The sequence below is a fragment of the Rhipicephalus sanguineus genome, chromosome 8, assembly GCF_013339695.2.
Source record: "Rhipicephalus sanguineus isolate Rsan-2018 chromosome 8, BIME_Rsan_1.4, whole genome shotgun sequence".
Classification (NCBI taxonomy): Eukaryota; Metazoa; Arthropoda; class Arachnida; order Ixodida; family Ixodidae; genus Rhipicephalus; species Rhipicephalus sanguineus.
Genome location: NC_051183.1, coordinates 18,718,375 through 18,741,008, shown reverse-complemented (window position 1 = coordinate 18,741,008; position 22,634 = coordinate 18,718,375). Strand labels below are relative to the sequence as shown.

Genomic DNA, 22,634 nt, shown 5'->3' with positions numbered 1-22,634 from the left:
AAACGCAGGCGAAATCCCAGCTCCGACTTTGACAAACACAATAAAGTGTCAACAGAGGCACACGAATCCTCAGCTCTGCTCCGCATTTTCTAGTTTTCGCTGCGCAGAAATAACACGAATCTTTTGTCACCATTTCTTACATAATGCAGTCCTGTTAGGGCTATGAAATGAGTGAAAAATTACAGTGGTACAGAATGCAAATACACAGACGTAAGCAGCATGGTACCACGGAAAAACGAACAAAATAACTCAATAGCGTTGCAGCTGAAGCGAAAGATGCTCCAACGGAACGCAACGAATAGCACTGAGTAACAGCTAACAGCACTGAATATAGCAACGGGCAATGAGTTTCAAAGTTCAATAGTAAAAGAAAAAAATTGTTCGCGTATCTGCGTGCTTCGCTGCAAAGGTCGTCTAAAGACGATAGAAGAGGCGCTGCGTGAGATATGGACGCCATCTGGCAATACGTCGGGAAACATGAGTGCTGTGTTGCGGGCTGGTAGTCCCGGCGCAGCGGCAGGCGAAGACCGGCGGTGACCAACGCGACCGGTGGGAACGCCGGCCAGCCCGAACACGCTGTTTGGCGCGATGCGCCGAAGGAGAAGAAACGTCCGCACTCAACGAGTACTCTCCACAAACTCTCTTATTTACACGTCGCCTGGGTAAAACAGGAATGCCAGAGCGGCGCCCCCTGTCATTCGTACAATGCAATACTGAACCGAAACCGAAACACAACATGAGCTTGTGCAGAGGACACAAAGGAAGACAAGTTTCAGCGCAGTCGCATTTTCAGCGCATCTTAAGAAACTAAGGTCTCTAAATTGGGTATCTATGTATTTTATATTAAAGGAACACACCACCTAATACTTACCTAATGATGTTGCACCTCAGATATGCGTAATATTTACTTTTTGATCGACAACGTTCACAAGTATGAACAGCCGTACCAGTTCAAGAAGGGTGGGCGGTAAGCAAGTGGTTCAACTTTGGCCGGATGGCTGAATCGGGTGACGTGCCGACAAACAGAAAGACAGACAGAAAGACAGACCAAAATTTCTGCGTTTAAGTTCCCCAAGAAAGACTATCGTCTTTAAAAAATCAGACCATCTCCCGCTAAAGGGGACCATAAAGCGACGCGAAGAAGCGTTTCGGCATGTAGAGCCCGCGTTTCAGAGGGGAAGGGGACAGAGCGAATGGGGAGAAAGGGGAGAGAGGAAGTGAAGAGGGGGAAAGGGGAGAGGGGGTGTAGAGAGGAGTTGTGTGGAGATGGCTTGCGCATGCGCAGTAAGGGTGGTCACGCCGCACACCACCACTGGATTAAACTCCGCTATAAGATGCTTCACATCTAAAAAAGATATAATCTCATCAGTTCCTGACCGATAGGGCAGAACATTACGACGGTGAAACCTCCTAGATGAGGAAGGTTTCGAAATTTTTATGTATGAACTAGAGGGAAAACATTCGGGTGAGGTAACTAACGTATGACGTATGAAGCGCTCATTTAATTCTTATAAAATCAGCACCTTGGCATCTTAAAACAATCTGTTGAAATCTGACTTCTGTGAAGAACACACATCTTTAAGGCCACATCGTGCTACTAGGATTCTCATTTATGGCGCAAGTATAAGCACATCGACGCATAAGCAAACATTGTTGCAATTAATTTCGCCCTCTGAAACCTTGTTTTCTTTTACGTCGGAACGAGCTGGTGAAACATCAAACTCCATTGTAGAATCTGCATAATTGCACGAGTGAACGAACAGTAACTGACTAACGCACTGTTTGCATGCGCAACCGAGAGTAGCCAGCGTCTTTTTTGTAACTTCCGTTATTAAAGCCAGGGTCCTAGATGACTCATCAAATGGTGAAAGGGACCGTGGGCGCCGTCGGTGTCAACCCCAGTAACGCAAAAAAAAAAGAATCATAACGTGATGACGTCGCCACATTACATCATTATGACGTCACATGCACCTCAAATTTGTGATGTTATCATGACGACATATGGTGATGTTCTGACATGATATCATCGCTTTGTCAAATGTGTGCCTATTCCGGATGCACTACATAACCACGTGAGGTACAGAAAGCATGCAATGCCTTCGGGTGGGGATGAATACAGTCGGCTTAGAAGAAAAAGAACAAGAAGATTGGCTTCTTCCTCGAAGTGAAGATTGGCTTCTTCCTCGAAATGCTTAATAAACCATGTGACATTTATATATTGGTTATCCTAATGTAGTTTCTCAACACGCTTGAGCGTATGCTTGTACTCTTAAGCTCGTAAAGTGAAGCGAAACTAATGAGCCTAGTTGTAGGTCAAATGCTGGTACGAAACAGTGCAAGGCGGACAGCTGTAGTCTGTTTGTTCAGCAGCAGAGGCCACAGGGTGTTTCAGCACAAGCTCCGAAGCCATTCGGTCAACGAGTAGAGAGCAATCAGTTTTAGTAAAGATTTTAACGTCATTTTGCTAGCGTCAGACAAATGTCCTTCGGAAGCATCCAAGCCCGTCTTCTCGTATGCTTCTTTGTAGCAATCACACGGGGTGAGGTCCCTGACGAAAGCATCTTAGTATTTCCTGAAGTGTACGAGCAGAGAACTGACGAATCGGAAAAAGTTCTGGTTATTGCTGACGGCTACTCCCTGAATCTTGTTAAAGCTTCGGTGCTCTCCGACCATGTTCTGCTCCGTGTTTCCAATGTCTCACGTCGTCGAATGATACGTGAGTATATCGACAAATTCTTTGTTTCTGCTAAAACACACTGCATGCCATTCCATTAACTCCATAGCTTTCCGGATTACTGTTTCGAAAATATACGGATTTATTGAGAATTTTGTAAAACTGAATGTAATTTCTGTAAGCTTTGTAAGTTGAAAAAACTACTGCGATGCGAACGGAAGGTTCGTGAAGGGATTTGTAGTCTTCGCAGTTGTTCATTGAGCGCATACGTTTACGTCTACCGTACACTTTAAGACAAAAAGCCGGCTCAAGGGGCAGTAACGTCAGCTTTAGTCGTCGATCGCGTCGTTAGTTTGCGAGAGGACCAACTGTCGAGAAGCGCGTGTCGTGTGCAAATTCGGAGGACTAGACATGCCTCGAAAAAGACTAATGGGCGGACGAACGGTTCATTTACTCCCGCGGGCAGAGGTTGAAGGGAAGACGTTTTTTCTGTGGCCCCCTTTTGGAGCAAGGCTCAGCAGCATACGCGAAGCAGTGATCGTACATCCCACGAATGCTTCTTTCAAACATCATGAGCTTAGCTCTCGGCCAGGTGTGCCCTATTTTTCCGAAACTGTCATTTTTATTCGTGGCGCTGCTGGTTGCAGGCGGCGGAGACCTGATGGGGGCTGCAGTCGGCGAACGGTTGTTGCAAATGTCCACTGCACAGATGACAAGAAGGCGTCGGCGCGTCGGCCCGCTTACTGCTGCGATCAAGCAAATAACTCGAGAAACAGATTAATTTGTAGGGTGTTAATGATGTGTCATCAATTATGAGGACTTGAAACTTAGTTCACCAATAAGCTTCCCAACATTCACTGGTGGTGAGAATCGTGTAAATCTGACGGGCGTTTCAGCGCTTATATTGGGCATCCTTCCACGCCTCACTTTCTTCAGTATCGCTCGCTGGAGTGTCGAGTGCGGGTCGTGTTCGTCACTTGTGATCTTTCTTGCTCTTGTTTCGAGGTCAGCGAGTGCCGCTATTTACATAGACTATCAAAAGCAGCTGCGAAGAACACACCTCGCTGCATGTGCTGCAAATGTGGACGCGCATGCGCGCTTGTTTGTGTGTAACGGCTGCTCACTGGCCCCAGCGTGATTACTTTTCTGCGAAAAAATAGACACCTCAGCTTACATGCAAGATTCCATCGCAGCTTCCTTTCTGTAAGGCTTCAGAGATGAACGCCGTCACATTGAGGTGTGATCAACAGTTTCTGGATTTACTGGCCCTGCAAACAACGTGCCTCTGCTAATTTTGAAGGTAAGTTTATCATTTTAATTGCCTTGGTGCATTGTATTATAAAAGAAATGAAGACTAAAAAAGCATTGTGCGTCGCAAGTTTTTTGAGCATACGAGTGCACAATTATTGGGGCTCATAGATTAAGCCATTGTCTTCTAGTTGCTTTATTTTATAAGAAAATTTTCTATTTTGTATTACTTCCAGGTAGGATTCGCCATAGTTATTCGGAAACAGGCCCTAGACCAACTAAATGATGGCATTCGTCTGTCTTGATGTTTTCGTAAAAATAAAGATTGGTGTTAATAGAATCGTGTTTTTCTTTTTTCCTCGAACACCAATTGATAGAACACTGTAGGTCATCTGCAACTTACACAATCAAGAAATCAAAACCATTCGTAACCTGAACCACTGTGTGTGTGTGTGTGTGTGTGTGTGTGTGTGTGTGTGTGTGTGTGTGTGTGTGTGTGTGTGTGTGTGTGTGTGTGTGTGTGTGTGTGTGTGTGTGTGTGTGTGTGTGTGTGTGTGTGTGTGTGTGTGTGTGTGTGTGTGTGTGTGTGTGTGTGTGTGTGTGTGTGTGTGTGTGTGTGTGTGTGTGTGTGTGTGTGTGTGTGTGTGTGTGTGTGTGGTGTGTGTGTGTGTGTGTGTGTGTGTGTGTGTGGTGTGTGTGTGTGTGTGTGTGTGTGTGTGTGTGTGTGTGTGTGGTGTGTGTGTGTGTGTGTGTGTGTGTGTGTGTGTGTGTGTGTGTGTGTGTGTGTGTGTGTGTGTGTGTGTGTGTGTGTGTGTGTGTGTGTGTGTGTGTGTGTGGTGTGTGTGTGTGTGTGTGTGTGTGTGTGTGTGTGTGTGGTGTGTGTGTGTGTGTGTGTGTGTGTGTGTGTGTGTGTGTGTGTGTGTGTGTGTGTGTGTGTGTGTGTGTGTGTGTGTGTGTGTGTGTGTGTGTGTGTGTGTGTGTGTGTGTGTGTGTGTGTGTGTGTGTGTGTGTGTGTGTGTGTGTGTGTGTGTGTGTGTGTGTGTGTGTGTGTGTGTGTGTGTGTGTGTGTGTGTGTGATTCATGTAACTTGTGTTCCCGTGTGCTAATGTGCTACTTCTCGCCAACTTTTTACGCTCCTCACAGAATTGGAAGTGCTTTGAAGGATTGAAAGATGAGGGCACGCAACTAAATATTCTCGCTAGGGCAGGTCTTGAAGCCGGTATACACAGTTTCATTCGAGTTCAGCAAAGTAAATTCGAATGATCAGCATTATATGGCTTGCAAGTGCTTAAAAGAATGCATTTGTAGAAGTTAATACAAATAAATTAGATACCGCTTCTAAGGCACTATTTAAGTGGCATGTTTCCATGAAATGTCCGTTCCTGAGAGCGCAGCAACTTCGCCACTATTTTTTACAATTGCCATGCGCGATTCGCTCGCCTAAGGTTCATTTCTGAGGATCAATCATTAGCTCTTTAGTAGATCTTATTAGATCTTTTTCAGGATCATTAGATAATTAATCATTAATCATTAGATCTTTCTGAGGATCAATCATTAGTTCACTAGTAAAAAGAGGGATTACTTCATCATGCCTCCACTCGGCTCTGACAAAATCATGTTCTCATAGAGCCAGCCTTAGCTATAACCACCAGATTTCGCGCCTTCTTACGTCGGGTTTTCCTTCCACTTTGCTCGTTGCCGTTGCTTCCACCCTTTTTAGACAGATTGGTGCCTCACCCAGCGTTACAACACGACAGAGGCCCAACAAGTTTGTTGTCATGCCCTACATACACAAGGTTTCACATAACCTTAAGAGAGTAGGATCAAAGCATGGGGTAGACCTCATCTTCACGGCACCCCTTAAGCTTTCCCGTTTATGCAATCTTGCCAATGAAAAAACAGAGAAAACAGTCTGCGGTAAGAAGCATAGGGAGCCATTTGTTCCCTGTGCTGCGGAAGTCGTATATAAGATACCACTCAGTTGTGGAAAATCTTACATAGGCCAAACGGGCCGCTGTCTTAACGACAGAATAAGGGAACATGCAAACACGGTGAAAGCTCAGAATGATGGGGCGCACCTTCCTGCGCGTTGCAGGAATTGCGGATGCAGAGCACTTTTCGAGGAGACTGACGTCATGAGCAGAGTAAAAGGCAGGCGAGAAAGGGAGATCGTAGAGGCTGACCAGATAAATGCTGCCGTAAACACGTGCATCAGTGCACCTTCGGTGCATCTGACAATGAAAGAAATTAAGTTCCTTCAAAGCGAATAAGTGTAAAAAGCTGATCAAACGCAACCCTTCTGCGTTATCGTAGTTTGTAAACGCGATTTTTCCCAGGAATTTGTTATCGGGTGTGCGACAATCCGCTGTGACGCGCCTGCGCATACGTTTTCGTGATGAGATGTCTTTCAAAATAAACTCAGTTGCAAGTTGAGCGTCTGTTCTTCTGTGTCGTCCTGTCCTTCCTGCCAAGCCTTCGGTCTCCCAACTCAGATTTCTTACAGGAGTACCATTTGCTCCTTCAGGGAGCATTTCCAAAAATCAGCTGTTAGTCCTTCGAGGAGTAACATTTGCTCTTTCAGGGACCATTTCTGAAAATAAACTGTTAGTCCTTACAGGAGCAACCGTTAGTCCTCTTGCAGTTAATCCTTCAAAGACTAACTGTTTATCCCCTCGCAGTTCATCCCAAAAATAACTATTGGTTATGGCAAATCAGTCGATCCCCAGAAGGACTAACCTCCCTACCCCTTTTAGTTCTTTTTTTTTTGGGAGTGGTAGTTCGTTCTGATCTGAAAAATGCACTTCATGTGGTGAGGCAACAATTAAATGCGCCAAAAGCATCAAAATCAAATACATAAAAGCAGGTGTATCCTAGATTTGCTGTTACAGCGAAATACATTATATTTTGAGAGATAAACATTATATTGAAATGACGATAACAACTCCAATAGTTTCCGTTTTGAAGTGCATCTGCCCCACCACACAAAACGTCCCTATTCTATACGGTCGACAAGAAAATACTGCAAATCTCTAATCCGAGTATGCGCGGTTTCTACATATGCCATGCACTGTTGTCACCGTAGTTTCTCTGGACTATAATAAAGTTCTTGCCATACCAAGCCATGTTGTCACCGTGTAAGATTTTCATAAGTCTTAGTTTTAGACTCTTTCCTAAAGGTAAGCTCTATCGGAAGACGTGGCTCTCTGACGTAGTTCAATAAAGAAATACTATACGGATAGGTTTCAACCCTGTCAACTGAGCTTAATTTATAACGACGCTGAGAATCACGAAATCGATTTGGTCGCCATTACTGTTTATTGTAGCTCTTCCTTCACATCGAAGAACTGTGCTCGTGTGCCTTCTTTATCATCATCTACTTCACAAATAGGCATCCTAAGCTAGGAAACATTGAAAATTGTCTCTCGTATACCTTGGGCTATAGAATTACGAGTGATATTTAACCAGAAAACTTTTGTTTAAGATAGATGGAGCCTATTATGAAAGACATCTGTATCAGGACACCAGCAAGCAAGCCTCACTGTTTGTAAAACCATTGAGAGGCGGACACTACCACGTAGTGAGTATAGTCCCGTTTGTCACCTTTTTTCCATCTTTGCTCGCAAGTGCAAAATTCATTCACAAAGTGCGTTATGTTTGTACAGATCGGCCTTTTGAATTTCACGCATCGAATTGAGCCTCTGCAAAGCCAGGAAAGATCTTCGTCGAATACAGGAGCGCACATGATATCGAAGGTTGTATTAAAGGACGGCACGTCGGACGCTGAGGCCTCACTCGGTGAGTTGATGGGATTGTGAAGCGAGAACATTGCCGCAACATCAGCTCTAGGTAGTAAGCTTACGTATAAAATTTACTTGTCTTGAAGCATTTCGCATTGTTCCACACAAAAGAGGACCGAGAAAACAATCAAATTGTAAAATGCAACTTTGCTGAAGTAGACAAGCATTTGTAAGGATATGAAGCCGAATCGTGAAGAATCAACGTTACGATGTTTTTCAGAAGGTTACTTCGTTCACTAGAATGGAAACTTAGGTGAGTGGTAATTGACATTTGACAGGCTACGGCGCTAAACGGCAGAGCCAAAGTGCGGACGCCCGCCGGCTCCTATATCCATGCATGTGGCGCGACAGAACATGGAAAGCGCGTCCGTGGGCCCTTTGCGCTAACTCGCGGGTTTTCTGTCTAGCCGCTGAAGAACCTCCGCGACGTGCGTAGCAGCAACGATAAATTGTGTATATAAATAGCTCACCGTTAGTTTGCTAGGGGATGTAGGCGTGGCAGCTGTGCGGCTAGAGGCGTCGCTCCACGGAGCGAGGGGCCACATATTCGAATCCCCGATCCCATTCGAATCGACGACTGTTTTATTATTTCTTTATTTTAATCTACCTCGAATTTTCGCTCAAGGAAAATGCTGATTTTTAGGTCACAACCAAAGACGCCCACGCCGCCCGCAATGGAATTTCTGTGAAACGTGCTCCTAAGGGCTATCGCGTTAAAAGAGGATCGTAAGGCGAGTATTGACTCCCAACTAAAAGTTTATTTCAATAGGTAATTGAAAAGCCTTCGTAAATAAAAGTTTATTTACCAGCCATTTAAATAAGCCTCTAGTTGTGAGCGAGCGCTCGTGTCGCGATCCTCATTTTTCATTTTCTTTGCCAGTCGCTTGTGAGTTTTGGGGAGCATGCGGCTTTTCCACCTCATGGTCTCTCTACTGCATGGGGCAGTTCATAGTCACAATCACACGACAATATCTTTCGACACGTGCCCAGTCACTGCCTCTCTGTGAGAATTACCCCTGAAAATTTACTCGCCAAAACACGAAACTGTTTTCTAGCATTTTCGGGAACGTTGCTATGCTTTATGGGTAGAATTTGCATTTTTTTAAAGAAATTTCACACGGAACTCAAAGTACAGGATGACTGACAAAAAAAATTAAGTTGGACCATTAGACATCGCGGACATGCCCCACTTTGTGGCTAAGTTTTATATCTCGTTCTCTGTGACAGGAGATATTGCTTGTTTCAAAGCTGAGAGCATTGCGAGTTTTTGCGCACTCATCGCTGCGTGCTATGTGTATGGCTTTGTTAAGAAAGTAATTAAGTCTATTTCGCCGCATGTGTGCGGCTAATCAAAAGCTAAATGGCAGCAAAAGTTATTGTCCTTCAGATAAATTCAGTTCACGTCACTTTTCAGTTGATGGATACGAAGACCCAGAAACCCCAGCAATCAGTAAGTACTACCCGAAATAAAATTCCCTCTGCGTTTGTTTCAGACTTTAGTTCAAATGCAGTTAGCGAGGAAGGGAACCGAAATAGAGAGGAAAGGCAGGGATGCTAACCAGTTTAGCATAACCGGTATGCTATGTTGTGCCCTGCACAGGGGAAAGAGATGGGAGAGATTTAAAAAGAGCAAAGAAAGAGAGAAAGAAATGGTGAGGGGGAGCACGCTCACAACGTCACTGAGCGGCAGTCTTGTGCGGTATACGGCATAATTACGAGTCTATAGCCGCTATAGGTGGATAGCAAAACGGCGCGTCGTCTGCTACAGCACTTCCGGTTCTAGGAACCGTCAAGGCTCAGCTCGTCGCTGCTTCCAGTTGTGTGCGGTTCAGTTTCATCGGGAAGGAGGCAAGATAACTGGTAACAACCGCGTCGCAGAAAGTACGCGTTTTCTCCCCGATTACACTGAATGCCACACACCTTGAAACAGCGAAGAGCTAGGCATCGAACCGGAAGACATCCTTTTGCTATCCCCCTATTGAAAGTCTGTTGTCCTTAGAAATTTTTACAATTCCTTGGTTGCTTTAATTCTCGATGTCTTTTCGGGACGACATTCTAGGATAGCTTCTAGCAACATCGATTCATTGTAAAGGTGAGCAAGAGAGATTGCGAGTGATCGTCTCTGCACAGCGTAGTGAGGACAGTCGCAGAAGTTAGCATATATACGGGCCGACTCTAGAACACATGCCGCGGTTACCAGTGCCCCTCGGTTGGGTCGTTTTTCAATAGTTGTTTTGCGTGCGTTGCCCTTTCGGACCGTCTTTTCAGACATTTGCAAGCTGCCTGCATAAAGAGGCACGTTAATGGAGAGCTAGTAAAGAGCTTAGCCTAGATCATAAAAAAAAAAACAAAAGGACAACAAAACATTTTCGTTATTTGTACAAGCGGAGGAAATGAATGGCTCTTACATGTATAAAACCAAATTCAAATATCAGAAATAAAAATGAGGCAAGTACGACAGATTCATTTAGTAAATAAGACCTTATTACGACAGCAAGAGGCGTTCGGTTTAACACACATGTTCGAAAAGCAATAATACGTTAACTATGATGGCACCATCGCAGTGCCGGAGCCGAATCTGGAATCGCCATTTTGCGGTATTAGGCCGTGAATTGAACTTTATTCAAGGACGGTAAGTTTTCCACCGTTCACTGGATTAACGTGCGAGTAACACCCCATCAAAAATAAAATGTCATGTTTTCCTTCGCACGACGCAAATCGCATTAGTACTTTGTTTCAGATTGACATTAATAGGCACCCTGTAGGGGAATACTCTCTTGTTTTTGAATTAGCTACTTCAACAGCGGTCAGTATTTGCGTCAATAGTCATAGGTCAATGTCTTTGTGGGTTGGTTTGTCACTATAAAATTCTGCAGTTGTCAGCAGAGCGGTTTCGAGTTCCCGAAAGCTATAATGCACTCCACATCATTACTGATATTCGTAGGCGCGCTTATTAGTTTGATGTTTTCTGCGAGACTGCTCCAAGCAGTAACGTGAAAACTATATTTTTGTTCAGTGAATATAATCGCACTTGTCCCACTTCAGAACATGTATTTTTATTTCGTTTCGTGTGCTTAGAAGCTAGCACACACTAACGAATGTTTAGAGGAAAAATGGCTATTTCATCTTTCTAACTATTACTATTAGTTTATAACTATATCGCTGTTATAACCATGGATCTGGGACACGCATGCCGATTAGGGCCTACTTCCTAGATAGTGTTCATTTTTAAGCCATGCTATGTGCCAGTTTTTTATTAGGCCTTAATTTTGCTTATTGTGGGCTGCACTTCATAGGTTATGACTTTGATATGCTTGTTTTCTTTATTCTAGCGCCACAAGAACGAGCTCTACCCACATTCATACTAGAAGTTTACTCTATCAGTGACTCCAACCACACTGCGCATTTTGGGGGTAGCACGGAAAAGCAGATGGAATATTTGATGGCGTATTGGAACTCTGTAAGCAATGCCAAGATGTTTTTAATGTCTCATACCCTATTACCCCGATTAAGCGTAATTAACCTATTACGTTTAAATTGGTGGGGCACCACTAGTATCTGTTGCATAAAATCACTAATTACTTTACTACTTTAGGTGCAGACAGCTACGTTAACAGCACCGAGAATGGTGAAGTTTACCGTAGTGCCTTCGGACGTACGCTGTGAATCTGACTTGAAGCGATACGCATACAGTAAAAATGACAGTGACTATAAGTGGCGAGACACCGGAAGTATGCGACGTGTGTCTAATAAACGAAGTAGTTCACTGTTTCCAAGGGATGCTTTGCGGACGGCTATTAAAAATGAAGGTTCCCGCCAACCTGTCTAACATTACCCTTCGTAAGGGTTTTTTTAACCGCAGTAAAAGCAATTACAGTGACTGTAGATTGGACAGTTCAGCATATACTACATTCTAAGGCAAAAGGGTGTTAAAGGGGTGTGATGGTTCTTCCTTTTGGGGACTAATGGGACTGGCGCAAGGATTAATCTCTTTAAGGACTAACAGCACCGGGTCTAACAGTTAGCCCCGCGGATCGCCTCAATGGACTAAGATTTAGTCCTCACATTTGCACCTTTCCGGGCAACAGTTAGTCCCACATATCACCTTAATGGACTAACACTTAGTCCTCACATTTACACCTTACCGGGCAACTGTTAGTCTCCACAGATCACCTCAATGGACTAACACTTCGTCCTCACATTTATACCTTACCGGGCAACTGTTATTCTCCACAGTTGCACCTCGCTGGACGAATGGTTGGTCCACAGATTACTGCATTCGGATGAACTTTTTATCCCCAGTTCAAGTAATCCTTTACTCCCCAGAGATGATTTTCTACAGTTACTCTCCACAAAGCTTAATACTCTTTTTCGCGTGTTTTTTCCCGTGGTGAGCACCAAACAGCGTGGAAAAGAACACGCGAAAAAAGTATTGAGTCAGGCGTGTTTCGCTGCTTTCCCAGTCAATGCGACAACAAAAGACAAAAGTAAGACAATGAAATGTTTTATTTTTCTATATACATATGAAGTTTATGCTTTCTTTCTGTGAATTCACTGTCAAATGTCCAGTAGAGGTCCACCCGCGCTGTCATATCTCGTAGAGTCCACTTTGTGAAACTGCTCCAACGGAAGCGATAGATTACTAGCAATGCACGCGCCAGCGCACACAAGTATGCACATTGTGGGCAACGGCTGCATCCTGCAAAGCACGAAAAGTAGCCTATAGTTAGTCACATGCTAAAGAGAGGACGAAGATACACACATTGATAAATAAGTACAAGGTGAAATAAAAACACACGTTCAAAATATGGGATCAAGTAATTTCGCCGTGATGTCGTACATAATCAAAGATGCATTTCGAGCGACATAGCGCCACAGCTCAAGTGTCGCAGCCGCAGCCGTCACGTCGAGCCACCGCCAACGTGTCGGCGAGTTTTCTGCGAGCGGCGTCATACTGCTCGAGCATGCCCGTCAACCACCGCTGCCGCTAGCGAACCTCAAGCGAGCGGCAGTAGAACGAGCCAGAGCGGTGCCGCCGTCACGAACGGCGGCAAACTACTTGCGAGCGAGCGACGAGGAAGCCGACGGTAATGGCGACCACTTTCCACAGAGTTCCGAATCACAGCTAAAGTCGGCTAGCTAAAGTCCACGCCAGCCCATGCCGGTGCATTTCAAGCGCGCGATATACAATACAGCTCGTTGCCGGCCACCGCAATGCGTTTTCGACGAGTACCAGTGCAGCGGTGAGGCCTCTGCTCAATGTTGCGAGCTCGCAGTTCATAACCACGGAAAATCCTCGGTGAGCGAGCGCCTGGGTGGCCGAAGGCAATGGCGGCCAATATCCAGGCGCTCACAAAGCACACACAAGCTGACGCACAAGCCGGCCCTGTCGGTGCCCTTCGCAAGCGCGATATCCGACACGATCCAGCCCATTGCCGGCAATAGCGATGCGTTTCGTGCACGCGAAATGTACGGCAGAATAAAGAGTGATCACTTAATTCTGGAAGGATCCAGTGCCGATTTCTTCCCAGAGTCAGATTCAAATCATAGATCTGATAGGCCTACTGTCTCCTCGACCGCCATTCGCAGACGATGGCGGCGCAGTGCCTTGACTACGCCAGAGAAATACAGCGCGGCGTGTCGACACCAGATCCAGACTTCATGGGTGCGGCGAAATGTAAAAGCAGCACCACACGCTCATACACGCATACGTGTAAATCTAAGGCGCCGCGGCATAGTTCCTACCTCGCCAAACTATAATTGTCGAGCGCGACAAAACCGCCAACCCGCCACCACGAACACAAGAAGGACGACTGACCCAAGAGTGAGGAGGACGATTAGTTCCCTTGACAACAGTTTGTATACGGAACGTATCTCTGCACAGGGCCTGCATCTCCCGCGCCGTTGCTTCTCTTGCAGACTAACGGGTTTGCACACGGCGCGCGTCCTTCTGTGGTTGCTCTTTCAACTGTTTATCCGTTCATCGCGCGCGCCTGTTGGGTTGCGTTACTCCTCTTTTAGGTAATTTTGCCTTAGAGTGTAGCTATTGGAGCCGACAGTTAGTCTCCGATATTGTGTTGTTGTCCAATGAATAAACAATAATCAAGCAGCTGAGCAGTGTGTCAAATGTGTTGCACAAGACATATCGAGACGAGGCGACTAGACAGATGGAAAGCTTTAATTTAATTGTTCAGGATACTAAAACAGTAAAAATATTGCTACCGTTCAAGAAGCCAGCACTGCTTATAATTGATAGTGATGTCATTCTTGCAGGTGAGTCAGCGAATGCAACAACTCACCCCTCCTGTGTACATAGCGCTTGTTGGCCTTGAAATTTCTTCAACCGTAAGTAAAACCCATGCAGATTCTTTGTGGAAACTCGTAAGAGTTATTCTTTCAGGAAGCCGATGAAGATTATCTAGATGGCTGGCCCGGTGACCAACTCGTCGCCAATGAAACTCTGATCTCGTTGCACGATTATACTTGGTTAACCCGTGACGTAAGATCGGCAGACATCGTTTTCTTGATCACAGGGTGAGCAATCTCGAATATTGAGTACAATAAAGTACTAATGAAGCGCTTTACAGTCTACTAGCCGCTATTTTTGGGTGAGAACAACATGAGGAAGAAAGCTTTTAGGTGGCCGTAACACACGCAGATTACTGCGGTGAAGAAAACACACCACTCGACGAAGACGTCACCAAGGAAGAAATCCGAGCTGCGCTGCACGACCACAACGGACGCTCGGCTCCTGGCCCGGATGATGTTGCCATCAAAACGCTTAGCAACCTTGATGAGAATTGGCTCTGTAGGTTTACGGGATGTAACGAACTGACCAAGGCGTTCTACTTGGCCCGAAGGCGCTATCCTCCGCCTCGTGTCAATCTATGCAGAGCTCAAGCAGTTACCTGCAGACAGCTGGAAACTAACACTTGTCGTAATGCACTACAATACCACCTAATCTACCCTGTGATCTATCACACCAGTATCTGTAAAGACTGTCGGATAGACACAGCTGCGCTTAAGCGTATGCTTTGGGAATGCGAGGTTAAAGCCAAATGCATACCTGCCATGTCTCCCGGATTACCCGGGAGACTCCCGGATTTTGAACGTTTCTCCCTGTTGTACGGGTCATAGAGAAATCTCCCGGAAATCCAGTTTTGCCCCGCGCGTCCAGTGCTTTGTCTGGCCACATGAGCAAAGTTGTCTGGCCACGTAGTAGAAAGGATTCTACTTCTTTTTAACGATGGTAAATGTTCAACTCAGTTTCATTGCGCATGAAGTAGCTGTGCACTTTGCGCCGCAGTCCAGCACTTAAAAGGGTAGCCGATGTCTGTCGAGATAGCGCGTTCGCCAGCGCTCGCGACCGTCCCCGTCTCAACGGCGCCCCTTATGTTCCCTTGCCCGACGAAATAACTGGTAAGCAAGCGACGACAGGCCTCGCACGCGGAGCGATGTTATCGCATGTGCCCTTCGCGCGACGGTGACGGCCGGGTCGTTTCATCTCAGCTTCAACCGCGTTGGTCCCTATAGTGCTAGCGCGCATTTACTCGCACGTGAAACAGACGATGCGTAAGCGATGTTATCGGTTTGGACTCTGTACAGATCAGCGGCGGCCGCAAAATCCCGCTGACAGTAGGCAGTTTTAGAATTGCGTACGCTAAGTTAGCGTTAGCGTTTGCGGCCCGCTATTTCCGTCACTCACCGGGAGCTGGCAAGCGCTTAGCGTAAGGCGCACGCGCAGGCGCAGTTGTGCTAAAAGCCAGCTCAAAGCTTTGTGTACGCTGTTCTAAAACTGCCTAATGTACATATATTTGCTATCGCAGTACAGCGAACCCCCCCCCCCCCCCCGGTCGGCATACTTTATACCCCCTCCTCCCGTGGTCGAAATATTTTATACCCCCCCCCCCCCCCCCCCGTTGAGTAAATCTCCCGGATTCCGTTTCTCCAAACTTGGCAGGTATGCAAATGTATTAATCTCAATTCCCTCTCGGCGAGGTGGGAAGCCGCCCCGTGCAGCTGCAAGCTCGCCGACTAACTTTGGGCAGTCCAGCAGGCCCGTGAAGCGGCGGAGAGGCAAGGCCTTGACTCCTGAGATGGGAGACCTGAGCCCGGGCCGTTTCTCCGCCGGACAATCAATAAAGTTTTAACACGAAAGTGTTTTATGCCGGGGTCCACCACGGCTCCACTGACGCATTTCCGTCACATATATGACGTTGTAAAATATAAAGACTAACAATAGAAAAAAAAAACTAACAAGAAGTTCCGTCACCTGGAATCGAACCTACGGCCTCTCGATCCCCAGCGCTCAGCGCGAAACGACTCCGCCACAAACGACACGTTCTCCGTTATACTAACGGCGTGCTATTAATATACACCATTTGCCAGTGACGATACTCAGAGATCAGTGTACATCAGCGCGTTTTAGTTATCACTAGCGAGATGGCGCGAAGGGCTCCAAGAGCGCGCTTTAAATGTTGTCGCCCCCCACGTTGAGATGAGCGTGTGCCTCTACATGGCGTGGTCGCTCCTGCGCGAGCGCTTATCCTGTACGCCATGCGGTCTCACCGCAAGTTTGCGTTCAAGTTACAGAGAGCACGAAGGTCATTTCGCTCACTGCAGTGGCCGCTTTTGCGAAAGGAGCGCGCTGCTCACAAACAAATAAGTTACAACTGTGACAGTTCGCGCTCATCCTGTGTATACTTGTGCGTTCGCTTCGTGCGTCCTCCTTTGTATTTGACCAGCGCGCTCTAACTGTCGAGCGGTGACAGTTGTTAGTTCGCGCTCATCCTGTGCATGTTCGTTCCGTGCGTCCTTTCTGCTTGAGCAACGCGTTGGAAGTTTCGAGCTGCTGGCCGTTCTTCGCGTGACATTACAACTTGTTGCTATAGCATTCATTGCTTCGCCCTCGGGGCGAAACAATGCACAACAAACGCTCAACTACGTCTGTGAATACCCGTTTTACTTTCGTGTTATACCGATTCCTATGACAGAGGAATCAACCATGTTTTTTTACATCTATCAATAAGCAGTGGTGTAAATGGTATATGAAGCAAAATTTAAATTACAACAATTGTACAAACAATATATCATGATTGTCTACAACTACGGCATCTTCCAGCGATGTCGTAAATCATGAGTGGTGGGAGGAGGGGCGGTGAGGGGGTCCTGATCCCTCTGTGTTCAGGTTCCAGTAGAGGCATCTTTTGAAAGTGTACCCCTCCTCCAAAGAGCCCTTCCGAAGAGCAGAAACGAAGTGCAAAAATAAAAGCAGCTGCTTTCCCTTTCAAATGCCATTGTAGAACCCGACCGCGGTCGCCGTTGGTGGCTACATTGCGCCAAGTTGGCTACGTTACGACCCTGCATGGCGGCGAAAATTTCAGATTAATGCCATGACTACTTTCTGGCTACTTTTGAACTTTCGTTTTGGCGCATTAAGCAGCCATTTTTCTTATTATTTGCAGATAAAATACAGTGTTTCTAAGCATTTCTGTCGTGCCAGCCGATGCACGAGGCATCCTTCCCGATACTAGAAGGCCGGTGCCCATCAAAATAACATGCGGCGTGCCTGCAAATACCTGCAAATGCCAGCACTTGGAGTCGCGTGCATGTTGGCAAGCTCGTCGTTGGCACACTGCTCACGCTTCCCGCCATGTATGCTGTTGTTGTGTGCAAGTTTCTCATTCTGATGCGCAGCGCATGTTCTTGTGTGAACTCGACAAAGAAAAAGCCTGCAACAAAATGAACCTGGGCTGTGCATCTTCAACCACATTTCACTATCTGAACCTGGACTGGAATTACGTCAACTTAAATTCTGTCTGCGGCTTCAAAGGAAAAATTGGCCGCGTATCTGCATGCTTCGCTGCAAATGTCGTCGAAGGACGATAGTCTTCTGCCATTTATGTTTTGCCTTGCCTCAGACAGTGCCTCCTCTATGTTGAATCAGCCGCATCTGACTGGCATTGATAAAATAGGGGAGGCGCTGCGTGAGATATGGACCCCATCTGGCAGTGGTGTCGGGAAACATAAGCTTCTGCAGAACCCAGGGCCACTGCCAGGTGGCAGCACCATATTGTCGGCAGAGGGCTTTTTCGTGCATAGCGTCGCATTTTCAGCGCAGCCTAATGAACACTACTGTCCTTATAATTACGTATCTAATTATTTTCTAGTAAAGCAACACGTCACCTAATACTTACGTAATGATGTTGCGCTTCAGATATTAGTATTATTTGCTTTTTGATCGGCAATGTTCACAAGTATGAACGCAGCTACCATTTCAAGATGGCTGGGCGTTCAGCAAGTGCCTAAACTTTGGCCGGGTGGCGGAATCGTGTGACGGATAGACAGACAGAAACGCGGACAGTTAGAGACAGACAGACCAAAATTTCTGCGTTCAAGTATCCCAAGAAACACTGTCGTCTTTAAAACTGAATCAATGTTTAATGTTCTTACTTACTTGTTGGCTTGAATATTCCAATATCACTCTGTATCTGGCAAGAACTATATATGTTTTACATAAACTGTATACAAGTGCGCGGAATTTGTTGTAATTTATTCACTTACTTGCATTTTATCTGTGGCTTGAAGACCAAATGACAAGGAAACAACTGAACATCCTCCTATTTCTATGGTCTTGCTTATTCAAATTGCTATTATTTATTGTACAATACTGAAAATTGAACTCATAACATCGCTTCTGCTCTATTTGGCTACAAATATGGCGATAAAATTAGAGGGCGTGGCGATTTGGCTACACTTAGCTTGAATTCTGGCTCCTTTTCAAATCCACCCAACGGCAATCCTGAACGCGACCTTTCTTATATGTTACGGTATGCTTCCGGCTTGCGGTATTTGTTTATTACGATTGGTTTTAAAATAGAAGCTCAGTAAAGAATCCCTGAGCATATATTCTTAGTTATTTATGTTGATAGTTAATTGACGATGAAGTATGAATCCGATTGCAGGACTATGAAAGAGTTATTTAAAATATATCACCGGTGAACATAAACAGGCTTTACAAGAAAGCTTCCACGGGTAAATCGTTGGAGGCTATTTCTAACAGGTATACATAAAGGGGAATGAAACTGAATTTAAAGAAAAGTGGTACCTTTATGAGTTAGAACAAGAAAGTGCTAGTATTTTCATTTGATGGTTTCGCTCAAAGGAGATTAACTGGAAATACGCTAGGTAAGCTTGACCCTTTCGAGTTGCACTTAGAAAGTAACTTCGCCAAGCTTTGTTTCTGCTATTGGCTGCACAGTACTGTTAGATTAAGCTCCCTGAATTGGTGCCCAAGCCCGCGCTCGTTTTTAGAGCGAAAGCCGTTATCAGATCACAACAAGGGCCGTTTTGGGCGCCGTAGTTGTCCACCGCCGGTGTCAGCAACCACTATCGTGTGAAATAGGGAAAAAAATGAAATAAGAAAAAATATCAAGGATGAACCGAGGTTCGAACCTGGGACCTCTTTCTGGGAGCCCAGTATTCTATCTCAGAGCCATGCCAGTACTCAAAATGCTTTCCACAAAAAGCCTATACAGGTTTCATGTCGGGAAAGATCCACATTAACATATGTTATGTAGTGTGGTAAAAGACTAAAATAACAACCAGGCGTCACACAACGCGAATTCTGTAACCAGGCGTGACACAATGCCAACTGCGCAATGAGTGGGTTTGTGAATGCTTCCAACCCGTTACAAAGGGATCTGCCATAATTCTTCATTATCATCAGCCACAGCATCAACAAAGTGCACATAATGTCTTACAGGTGTCTAGTCGGTACTACGGTTCTCCGAAGAATGACCAAAAATTGCCTAGTGGCCGCTTTTCTACTTCAAATTGTAATGATTTATAGCGTAGTGGGTTCCTCGCAAGTACACTTCTATTGGTTGCCAAGGAAGTCCATAAGACTCCCATGATCCTTTTCTTGAGGGTCTCAATAAAGTTAATTCCCCCTCTCTCGTTCTATCTCACGTTAACGTATGTTATAAAGCGCGGTGGGAGAGTTAAATAACGACCGGGCGTCACACAATGCGAATTACATCACTAGTGGGTCGTTTAAAGCTTCCAACCCATTACAAAGGGCTCAGCCATAATTCTTCATCGTCATCAGTCGCCGCATCAACAAACTGGACATAATGGCTTACAGGTGTTTAGCCGGTACTATGGTTATCCGCATAATGACCAAAAATTGCCTAGTGGCCGCTTTTCTACTTCAAACAAATTGTAATGATTTATAGCGTAGTGGGTTCCTCGCAAATGCACTTCTATTGGTTGCCAAGGAAGCCCATAAGACTCCCATGATCCTTTTCTTGAGGGTCTCAATAAAGTTAATTCCCCCTCTCTCGCTCTTTCTCACGTTAACGTGGGTTATAAAGCGCGGTGGGAGAGTTAAATAACGACCGGGCGTCACACAATGCGAATTACGTAACTAGTGGGTCGTTTAAAGCTTCCAACCCATTACAAAGGACTCAGCCATAATTCTTCATTGTCATCAGTCGTCGCATCAACAAACTGAACCTAATGTCTTACAAATGGCACCTCGCTTCTCCGCAGAATGACCAATAATGTCTTAGTGAGTGCTTCCCAACCTCACAAAAATTGTGATTTGTGGTGTAGTGGGTACGTTGCAAATGTACTTGTATTAGTAGCCACAAGATAGTTCATAACAGGCTCTAGAAATACCACCTTTTGATGTGACTGTGCTGCGCTTTCCGCGCAGGCCTGGCGTTTCTTTTTAAGTTAATCTCAAAGCATGATTTTAATTTTTATATAATTCAAGATAAAACCAATATTTATAAAACCGAAGTGGCCACCATGGCACTGTTAGCCCACCTGTCAATTTGCTAGATTTACGGCACTCTCTTCCAATAGAGATTATTAGGCTCTTGTGCTACAATTCAAAAAAAGTGATCTTTCTCTCAAGGTACAAATGTGAACCGTAAGACGTTAGTCCGCGCCAATTAATCTATTTGTCTTGTGTTGTCTATTCGTTGCTACAAAGCATCTATGTATATTGAGCTGATGCGCTGCAGTAAGAGTCTCAAACTCATCTCAGCTAGCGGGCCCAGTCAAGAAGTTCAATCTTTGGATGTGCCGAGATGGTGAAGAAAGTCTGAGCGGGGGAGGGGGGGGGGAGGCAGGAATTTGAACAATATGTCACCTAACATTGTTAGTTGGACAACGCCTTTTCCATGTCTCATATATGGGTCATATTCAAAGAGCATTTGACGTCAGCCTTCGAGAAAGATATCGATACTGACCTCCAGAGTCACTAAAATTCTGATATAGACTTTTTGTCCTACGGTGGTGTTTCAACATATAGTGGTCGCATGGGTGCCACAGGAAGCAAAAATGCTTGAGATCATCCCCGTCTGCGTAGCTTATCTGAACAAAGCCTTATTTATCCCAGTTGGCGAGAAACAATGCAAATACCATTTGGCAAAGTTATAAAACTTATTCCTTGTGAAGCCGCGGGCCGCGTGTTTGAGACCCTTTCTCTACAGCAACAAAATGTATCAATGAGCCAACGATTGTTAGTGAAACGACTGAATAACACGGGCCTCGAACTCTCATAGTTTGCATCAGCAAGCCTGCACAATGTAGCCAGAAATTCTCGCGTATGTTAGTTGTATCAAAAGGTTAAAATAAATAGTGGGAGAGATATGGCATCTCTGCTGTCATTGCGAGAATAATAAAAGAGCGTAGACGTAATTTCGGAACATGCAAATTACTAATAAGTGTAAATAATTTTTTACAATCCACTGGCGCTCATTAACAGAAACAAAAAGAGGCATCAAGTAGCGTCGTCATATCAGCGGCAGCTCTCCCGCTACGGTATTTTTTAAAGCAGTCGGGAAAAGATTTTCTGTCCTATTATGTTCTAATAGCAGGCACTTAACCTCCGCTATTCCTTCACCTTGACAAATGATATTTTATTCCATAATGTCTGTATGCTTTCATATTTTGAACTAAAGCCGAGTACAAATGCGTGTTAGAATAAGCCTTGCAAAAAATCAAGCTGCTTAATCAAGGGAGCCCGACAAAATGTGCCTCATGCATTCTGCAATGACGTTTCTCAGCTTGCATTTGGTATTTATTTTAAGGCGATAGTCTTAAATCCTACGTTTCAAGGTCGTGTGCTCTTGAAAACAAATGGTGCAAGAAAAGAAGTGGGTTCGCCAGCTGCGCTGTTCAAGAACTCTACTTGAACCTCTTGTTGACCTGCTGTTGAAGATACTTCAACAGCAAATCAAAAGAAGATCCAAGTAACCTTCAAGCTACCTGGACCTTCTGTTGATCATCTGTTTCTAAGAATGCTGCACCTTGTGTCTCTAAAATATGTGAAAGCGAAATTTCGCCTTCACATTCTTAGAAAGTGCTAAACACCCTCGAATTTTTAATCTGGTTGTTTAGAGGCCATAATATTATTATACATATTTTCAACGTTAACATGTACTTTGCTCAATTTCCTTTCAGTCGAGACATTGTAGACTTAATTCCAGGAGGTGTAAAAACCACTACTGCAGGTAAGAATAAATGACGTATTTGATGGGTATGTTGAGTCCGCCACTGAGGCACCGAAATTCGGCGAGATTGGTACTGCAGTTGACTCGCTGAACAAAATTATTATTTATTAGTTTGAGCAGTATGAAATCATGTAATGTGCTATTTAGTACTTACTGTCGGTTTTACACTGTCTCGTTTCTCTATTAACCCTTTTGTTTTGTTTTTTTGCGTCGTTACAAATGCTGATAGGGGATCAGAATTTGGAACTTCAAGTTGGAAGCACTATTAAGTAATTTTTGCGACACCTGGGCATCGAAACAATCCATCTTTTTTCACGATTCAACAACGCATGTGCATTGCCCATAGCCCAAGAGACGCAACACGCTTCCAGATCTAGGAGGCTCTAGCTC

The 22,634-nt window shown here is 45.1% G+C and overlaps 1 long non-coding RNA gene across 1 annotated transcript; it reads left to right on the top strand.

Moving 5' to 3' along the window:
• The first annotated feature begins 9,058 nt into the window (after positions 1-9,058).
• On the top strand, positions 9,059-22,246 carry LOC125759709 (uncharacterized). Its single transcript, XR_007417337.1, has 5 exons — positions 9,059-9,169; positions 11,052-11,179; positions 13,993-14,064; positions 14,120-14,253; positions 22,195-22,246. It is a non-coding gene; the product is annotated as an uncharacterized LOC125759709 (long non-coding RNA).
• Positions 22,247-22,634: the final 388 nt, after the last annotated feature.